General features: G+C 39.4%; 1 pseudogene; it reads left to right on the top strand.

Annotated features, from left to right (window-relative positions):
* The first annotated feature begins 6643 nt into the window (after positions 1-6643).
* On the top strand, positions 6644-8342 carry LOC119505043 (annotated as a pseudogene).
* The last annotated feature ends 324 nt before the right edge of the window (positions 8343-8666 follow it).

Genomic DNA, 8666 nt, shown 5'->3' with positions numbered 1-8666 from the left:
TTTTCTCTTTCGGTATCTTAAATATATCACACCACTTCCTTCTTGCCTCCATGGTTTCTGCTGAGAAATCCACACATAGTCTTATTAAGCTTCTTTTGTATGTGATGGATCACTTTTCTCTTGCTGCTTTCAAGATTCTCTCCTTGTCTTTGACATTTGATAATCTGATTATTAAGTGTCTTGGCGTAGGCCTATTCAGATCTATTCTGTTCAGAGTACGCTGTGCTTCTTGGATCCATAATTTAATGCCTTTCATAAGAGATGGGAAATTTTCATTGATTATTTCCTCTATTAGTGCTTCTGCCCCTTTTTCCTTCTTTTCTCCTTCTGGGACACCAATGATACATACATTCTTGTATTTCGTTTCATCCTTAAGTTCCCAGAGACATTGCTCATATTTTTTCATTCTTTTCTCCATCTGCTCCTTTGCATGTAGGCTTTCAGGTGTTTTGTTCTCCAGTTCCTGAGTGTTTTCTTCTGCCTCTTGAGATCTGATGTTGTATGTTTCCACTGTGTCTTTCATCTCTCATGTTGTGCCTTTCATTTCCATAGATTCTGCTAGCTGTTTTTTTGAGCTTTCAATTTCTGCTTTATATATGCCCAGTGTTTTCTTTTTAGCCTTTATCTCTTCTGCCATATCTTCTCTAAACTTTTTGAATTGATTTAGAATTAGTTGTTTAAATTCCTGTATTTCAGTTGAAGTGTACGTTTGTTCCTTTGACTGGGCCATAACTTCGTTTTACCTACTGTAGGTTGTAGTTGTCTGTTGTCTAGGCATCTGACCTCCTTGGCCACCCCAATCAGGTTTCCCCAGAGGAGAACAAGCTCAGGTCCCAGAAGGAGGAAATATTCAGTGTCCAGTTTCCCTGATGGTTTTTCTTAGAGGATTGACACACCCTGTGTCTTTCTGCCCAACAGGTGCACCTGTCAGCCTGTCATGGGCTGGTCTAGGGGTGTGTGGCCTATGGCTCTCCTCCCCCAGGCTTTGAGGTCTGGTTCTGGTAAGGCAGGTAGTAGAGCTGGGCCCCTCCCTTTCCTCGGGAAGCTATGCTCCCTTCAGAGAGGTCATTTGCATATAAATAGATTCTGTGTTTCTCTGACTCAGAGGGCTGAGATTTTAAAATGGATGAGGCTTTCTCCACTGAGCTGCCCAGGTTGAGAGAGAGAGAAAGGGACAGAAAGCTCCCAGATTCACCCATTGGCCAGAGATAGCACCCGATCCTCTGGGCTCCCAGTCCTGAGACAGATATGTCCCCCAACTCTCCCAAGTCAATCGTCACCAAAAGCCTCTGTCTGCTTGTTGGGGATTCACTGTCTATATTGCGCAGTTAACATTAAAACCCCAGTTGGAGCTGGGCTGAGGTATATTCACCTGTTCAGAGATTGCTGCTGTTAAGCACCACAAGGCTTCTGTGAGGGAGGGGCTCTCGGCTCTCAGCTCTCGGCACGGGTCTGCAGTTTTTACTTACAGATTTTATGCTGCGATCCTGGGCATTCCTCCCCATTCAGGTTGGTGTATTATGAGTGGACAGTCACATTTGTCTCCCCATAGTTATTCCAGGTTATTTACTAGTTTTTTGGTGGTTTATGAATTGTTCCAGGGAGACTAACACTCTTCCACTCCTCTCTATGCTACCATCTTAGCTCCTCTCCCTTTGATTCACTTTTAAATGAAAGAGAAGATAAGGGGTAGGGGAGGGATTTCAGCTGGAAGTTGAAAGAAATAAATATATCCCATTCATACCACAAAACATACATATACACATACAAAGGCAGAAGCAATAAAGGGAATTAATGTTTGACCCAATTATTTTGTTATCAAAAGGGAAATGACAAGTCAGAAAATCAGAAAACATATATGCAAACATTAACCAATGGAGAATTGGATTCCAAAACATACAAAGTAATTTAACAAATAAATGAAGAAACCCAACTCCCCCCCCAAATTTTTTGACAAAAAAAATTTTTAGACAGTTTTTTTCACACACCATAGAATCCATCCTAAGTGTACAATCAACGGTTCTTGGTATAATCACATAGTTTTGCATTCACCATCTATTGGCAATTGTGAATAATGCCACTATAAACATCAGTGTGCAAATGTCTGTTTTTCTTCCTGCTTTCAGCTCTTTTGAGTATATACTAGTAACGGGACTGCCAGATCATATGGCAGTTCTATACTTAGTTTTCTGAGGAACCGTCAAACTACTTTCCAGAGAGGCTGCACCATTCTACCTTCCCACCAATAGTGATTAATTGTTCCTGTTTCTCCACATCCTCTCCAGCACTTGTAGTTTACAGTTTTTTGTTTTTTTTTTTAATCTTTTATAATGGCCATTCTAGTAGGTGTGAAATGGTATCTCATTGTGGTTTTGATTTGCATTTCCCTAATAGCCAGTGAAGTTGAGCATCTTTTCATATGCTGTTTAGAAATATGAAAAGAGGCATTTACAGAAGAAAGAGCACAAATGGACAATAAACAAATAAATGGTTCTGCCTTGTTCCTGATTAGGGAATATAAATTAAAATCACAATGAGATTCCTTTTCAAACTCATCAGATTAGTGAAAATAAAAAATACATTACCTCCACCTCATGGTCTACCATCTTTCTGGAATGAAGGTGCCTTGCCACCCCCCTACAGAAATGATTGAAATAGTTTCTAACCTAACACTGGAATGTAATCAAAACATGAATAATTGACCTCTTCCTCTAGAGAGAGGAAAGATGAATGAGATACAAGCAGAAAAATCTGGTGGAGCTCATTTGTTTTCCACTGACAAGCTAGAGCTGTCCATACCCAGAAGCTGAGAGATGGTTCAGTCCTGCTTCTAGGCCCTCTTGTTGTACCTTTTATTTATCATGTGAATGACTTGATCTCTTTCCAATCTATTACCATTATTTCCAGTCACTTTCTGTTAAATTCAACCAAAGAACCCTATCTGTTCCAGGACAAAATTTATATTTATTTGTCTTTTTTAATTTTTTTTTTTTTTTTTTGGTTACTGTGGTAGTATGTATAAAATGGACCATTCAAAGATGTCCTCACCTATTCACCAGTACCTGTGAATATGTTACATGTCAAAAGGGACTTTACACATTTAACTAAGGTTACAAAATTTAAGAAAGGGCAGTTATTTTAGATTTTTCATGTATGTCCAATCGCACAAGGTAGAGGCCAGAGAGATCTGAAGTGTGAGAGGAATTCAACCAGAGTTTCTGGGGAGACCACTTGGATTATATGAGAAGGTATACGAGCAGCCTCTGGAAGCAGACACAGTCCTTAGCTGACAGCCAGACTCAGTCCTACAAAAGCAAGGAACTGAATTTGGCCAACAACATGAATGAGCTTGGAAACTGATTCTTCTCCAGATCCTCTAGTAAGTAATACCACCCTGCCAAATACTGTGATAGCACTGTGATTTTGGCCTTTGAGGCCTAAATCAAAGATTTCTGACCTAAAGAATCCATGAGATAATAATTTTTGGTTGTTCTAAGCAGCTAAGTTTGTGGTAGTTTGTTAGGGCTGCAATAAAAACATAACAGAATTACCTATATTTAGTTAGTAATACAATTTAGTTCTCTATAGGTTGTTGATAAACTACCTGTGTATAGCAACAGTCCTGTAGGTTTTATTTACTAGGCAGAAAAACCAGGAGCCATTTCTTAAAATTTGTCCTTTATTGTTTCTTCTATATTTTGCCTTGGCTTTACCTTTTTGAGGGACAGCAAGCACGGCATCAATTTGTCTCTTGTCTTTCTTCAGTCTGTTTTCTCTACTGATCATTGAACAAAGCAAATCTGATGATGTAACTGCTACTTAAAGGCTGTCTTTGGGTTCTCATTGCTCTCAGAAGCAAAGCCAACATCATCCATTTCCATAATTTCCTGTAGTATTTTTTTCCTGCTTACCACACCCATGACATTGCTTTAGTTCTAGTGTCCCCTGCACTCTGTCACACTGACGTTTACTCAATTTTTGGAGTTTCCATACGGAGACTTCCAGCACTGTGGTCACATTTTCTGGAATGCTGAAGCCACCCATTCTTATATCCTTAGCATTTTCTTTTTAACCTCTTTTTCAGATGTTCATTGAATACCCCATCTTACATTCCTAAAATTTCTTTTATAATCCTAGAATCTTCCTATACAGAGTAGGTGGTCACCATCCACATAAATCATTACTTGTCTTAATGTTTCTATAGAGTATGTTTTGAAGAAATGGCATAATCCGATTGCATATTTCTCTATGATGACTTTGAGTTGAGCTCCAGCCCCTCTCCTCTCCTGCCCCCCAACTTGTCTACACCTTGGTGAAATATAATTGACTGGAGGCTGAGGGCTACTTGTCACACACCTGCCCCTTGCAGGGTGCAGTGACACACTTTTGTTTTGTAGGAGAAAAAGCTATCCCAGTTCTTTATTCTTCTCTTTCTTTCTATAAGCAGATTTATTCTTCCTAGTAACTTGCATGTTAAATAATGCTATAAGTACTGAAAAAGTTGATAAATGCTATCTTTAATGAACACTATAAAGTTATGGTATCTCATGACATTTTTCTACTCTATAAAACAGCCACTTTGACTATTTGAAATAGCTATTGATTAATGGGATGAAATTATATATGATTCTGTACTCCATAGGACAATTCCATTTCTATGGATCTCAATGCTGTTTTTTAGACATTGTGTTAGAGTTTCCAAATCCTGTTGACTTTAACAATAAATGTTGCTAATAGTGATTTTCTGGAAGGAATACTTTCTTTATCATAAAAATAAAAGTTATGTATATATCTGCTGTTCTTTGCTTGGCAAACTCCAAATGCATTATTCCCCATTGTGTGATGACTACAACCGCAAATGTAGTCAAGGGTAAAAGTGAGCACTGGCCAACTTGGTCAGCCAAGATGCAACTTCGTTTACCAAATTGCGTCTGTTGAGGGATTTCATCAATTTTTTGAACTGGGTTTCAATTATTCATTTAGTAGGAACTATGAATACTCAATAAAAAGAATTAGCAATGAGAACATAGGTCACAGATGAGTAATAGATTACTAGGACAGTTCTGGGCACACAGTAAATGATCAATAAAATTTGTTGAATGGAACAAACAGGACAATATGGAAGAGTCTCATAAACATAATGTTGCAGTAAAAGAAGCTAGACATAAAAGGGTGCATATCACATGATTTACATAGAGTACAAAAACAGGTAAAACTAATTGATGTTGCTATAATCCATAATAGCAATTACCCTTGAGAAGAGCCAATGTCTTACAGTAATCACTGGACAGTAGATATAGCCTCTTGGGACTAATAATGCTCTGTTTCTTGATATTCATGCTGATTGCAAAGCAGAGATCAATTTGTAAAATTCTCTGTCCGTAGGGGCTGACAGACATTGCCCAGTGACTGATTGATGCAGTACATTAAGGCCCGCCCCCTTGTCTCATGAATGACAAGCCTGAGGGCCTATTTCAGTTCCAGAGCTCCTTCAGAGATTGTTACAAATGCATCACTCTTTGTCTTCGTATCCTGCCCAATTCTATTTCTTTTGCACTACACAGCGTTGTTCCTACAAGTACTCCCCAGTAAAATCCCTGCATGCAATTATATAACTCTGAGACATTTTCCTGGGACACAGTCTAAGACGATTAGCACCAGGAGTGGTTTGAGAAAGCAGGTTTGAACTGGGATTTTCTCTTAACCATAATATAACCATAATGTACTCTTTGATACTGTCTTTACTCTTTTTTTTTTCTATATGTTTTAATCAGTCTCCCAGGTCCTCCACTGTATTTGTGTATGTGTGTGTATGTTCATGTGTTTCATTTCGTTATCTTAGGTTTAATATTTTCTTGATTCATATATGAAGAATTTCATGGTCTCAACTGAATTTCCTAGAGAAAATAAGAGTTATTGTCATGTCATTAATAGAAAAATAAGCTGAAAATTATTTAGAGTAATCAATATTTATGGAGTCCTACGCCCCTTGTAGTTGACACAGAAATCTGAAAGAGATATGGTAATTTTGATAAGTACATAATTTACAACCAGGAAAGTAAGGCCTTTGGCACATATTACTCAAAAACTATATGTCTGAAAAGTCTCTTACAACTTTTTGAATCATTAAGTGTAATAAAAATTTCCATTTTTCTTCTATCTCTTTAAAAAAATGTAGCTGCCTATAACTATAGGAAAATAAATGGATTCAGAGAGAGTATATGAATACAAAATTAAGCCTTAAGGAGTGCACATCACAGTTCATCAAGAAAATGCCAACCTTTGTGTTAGGAATGGTTTGGCTCCAAGCTCTGGCTTCCATGCATCAAACAATTTAGAGAACCAAAAACTGACTATGCCAAGAATGTATCAACCGCGTGAGAGACTCACAATACATTCTTCACCCAGAAGTTGTAGGATGCTATCACTGTTTCAATAGCTTTTTAAATGAGGAAACCAAAATTTCTCAAATGAGTTATACCCCAATAACAAAGTACTTTCCCTTTTAACATTTTTAACCACAGCTAGAACTGCCAACTCACAAAAGCGAATTACGAAGAGGGGTACAAAGGGGAGGCGACGCGAGCGGGACCCGCCGGCTGAGGAGGGGGCGCCGCGGGCAGGCGGCAGTGGCGGCGGCACGATGGCCAAGGGCAGCGCCTTGTCCGAACCTTAGCGCACCGCACCTGCTGCAGGTGCTCAGCTCTTTCCACGAGGAGTCGCGCTTCTGCGACGCGCACCTGGTCCTCGACCGCAAGGAGATCCCAGTGCAGAAGAACATCCTGGCGGCGGCTAGCCCGGACATGGGACAAAGTTAAACTATTGTCCTCCAAAAGATGATGGGTCAATTTATAAGACTGAACGTGAAGGGATATAGATAATAGTTATGAGAGAGATCCTAGATTTTAACATTTAAACTAGTGGGTAGATCAGACTGAATGAAGATACTATCCAAGATGCTGTACGGGAAGCAGATCTGCTACTGTTTACAGATCTTCAGATGCTGTGCTGTGAGTTTTTAGGTGGCTGTATTGCTGCTGAGAACTGCGTTGGGATCCGTGACTTTGCACTACATTACGTCCTGCATCACGTACATTATCTTGCTACAGAAACTCATTTCCAAGACGTCAGCAGCCCAGAAAAATTCCGAGAACTGAGTCCTCAAAAGCTTAAAGAAGTGATTTCTCTTGAGAAGTTAAATGTTGGCAATGAAAGATGTATATTTGAAATAGTAATTTGATGGATAGCACATGATTCAGAAATAAGAAAGATCCACATGAAGGATATTATGTCAGTGCTATGGGTCTCCGGGTTAGACTTCAGTTATTTATGGGAACAGATGCTGAATGAACCATTAGTAACAGGAATTGTCAAAGAGTGTAGCAACATACCGTGCAGCCAGCCACAGCAAGGAGAGGCAATGCCAGCAAATTTCAAACCCCAGGGTTATTCTGAGTGCATTGTAACTGTTGGTGGAGCAGAAAGAGTTTCACAGAAACCAACAGCAGCAACGTGATGTATGTGCCCTTTTTATGATCCATTTAATCCGCAGCTTTGGGTTGAACTGGTCCCTTTAAACCTGCCAAGAATTAACCATGGCATTATCTCAGCAGAAGTATTTTTGTTTGTATTTGGAGCCCAAGATGAAAATAAGAAGATACTGAGCTCAGGAGAAAAGTATGATCTAGAATTAAATACATGGACTAGATTGCCACCAATGAATGAGGCAAGACATATCTTTGGAATTGTGGAGATAGACGGAATGCTGTACATTTTAGAAGAAGATGGTGAAAAGGAACTAATTTCCATGGAGTATTGTGATATTTGTCTTAAAACCTGGACAAAGCAACCTGATTTGACCATGGTCAGGAGGATTGGCTGCTATGTGGCTATGAAAAAGAAACTCTATGCCATGGGTGGAGGGTCATATGGAAAACTCTTTGAGTCTGTGGAATGTTAAGATCCAAGGGCCCAGCAATGGACTGCTGTTTGCCTGCCTAAAGGGAGAAGATTTGGAGCCATGGCTTGTGGAATTGCTATGGAACTCTACGTATTTGGGAGAGTCAGAAGTCATGAGGACATCCAGGATAGTGAAATGGTTACTTGCAAGTCTGAATTCTACCATGAGTTTAAAAGATTGGTCTATATTAATGACCAGAATTTATGCATCCCTGACAGTTCCTCTTTTGTTTATGGAACTGTGTCTATAGGACTTAGCATTTAAGTTATTGGAGATCTTGATACAGGTGCCAATTATGACTGTGTGTAAGTTTAAAAGTAGCACAAGAACCTGGCACCACACTAAGCCACTTTTTCCATCTGACCTCAATCACACTGACTGAGTAGTCTCACAAATTGCAAATTGCAAACTCAGCAAGGCTTATTCCACATCCATGATCATTCACCTTCAAAAGGAAGCAGAGCAGAAAAAGAGAACCTGACCCAAATGCACCATAACGTAGCTTTACATAACTGGGTGCAGAGGTGGCAGCTGAAACTTCCTCTGGGTGCTGTGCTTTGGAATGGTACCTTCTTGGCAGTTTTATGATACTTTAAGGCTTGAGTTTAGTTCAGCTCCTGTTTATGAGAATATGTAACTGTTGAAAAACCACCTGGGAGGAATCAGTTCTTCAGTTACATGTATCTACAGACAAGTGGAGGCTAGT

The sequence above is a fragment of the Choloepus didactylus genome, chromosome 1, assembly GCF_015220235.1.
Source record: "Choloepus didactylus isolate mChoDid1 chromosome 1, mChoDid1.pri, whole genome shotgun sequence".
Taxonomy (NCBI): Eukaryota; Metazoa; Chordata; class Mammalia; order Pilosa; family Megalonychidae; genus Choloepus; species Choloepus didactylus.
Note: the sequence above shows the minus strand (reverse complement) of the source record. Positions and strands in the feature narration are given on the sequence as shown.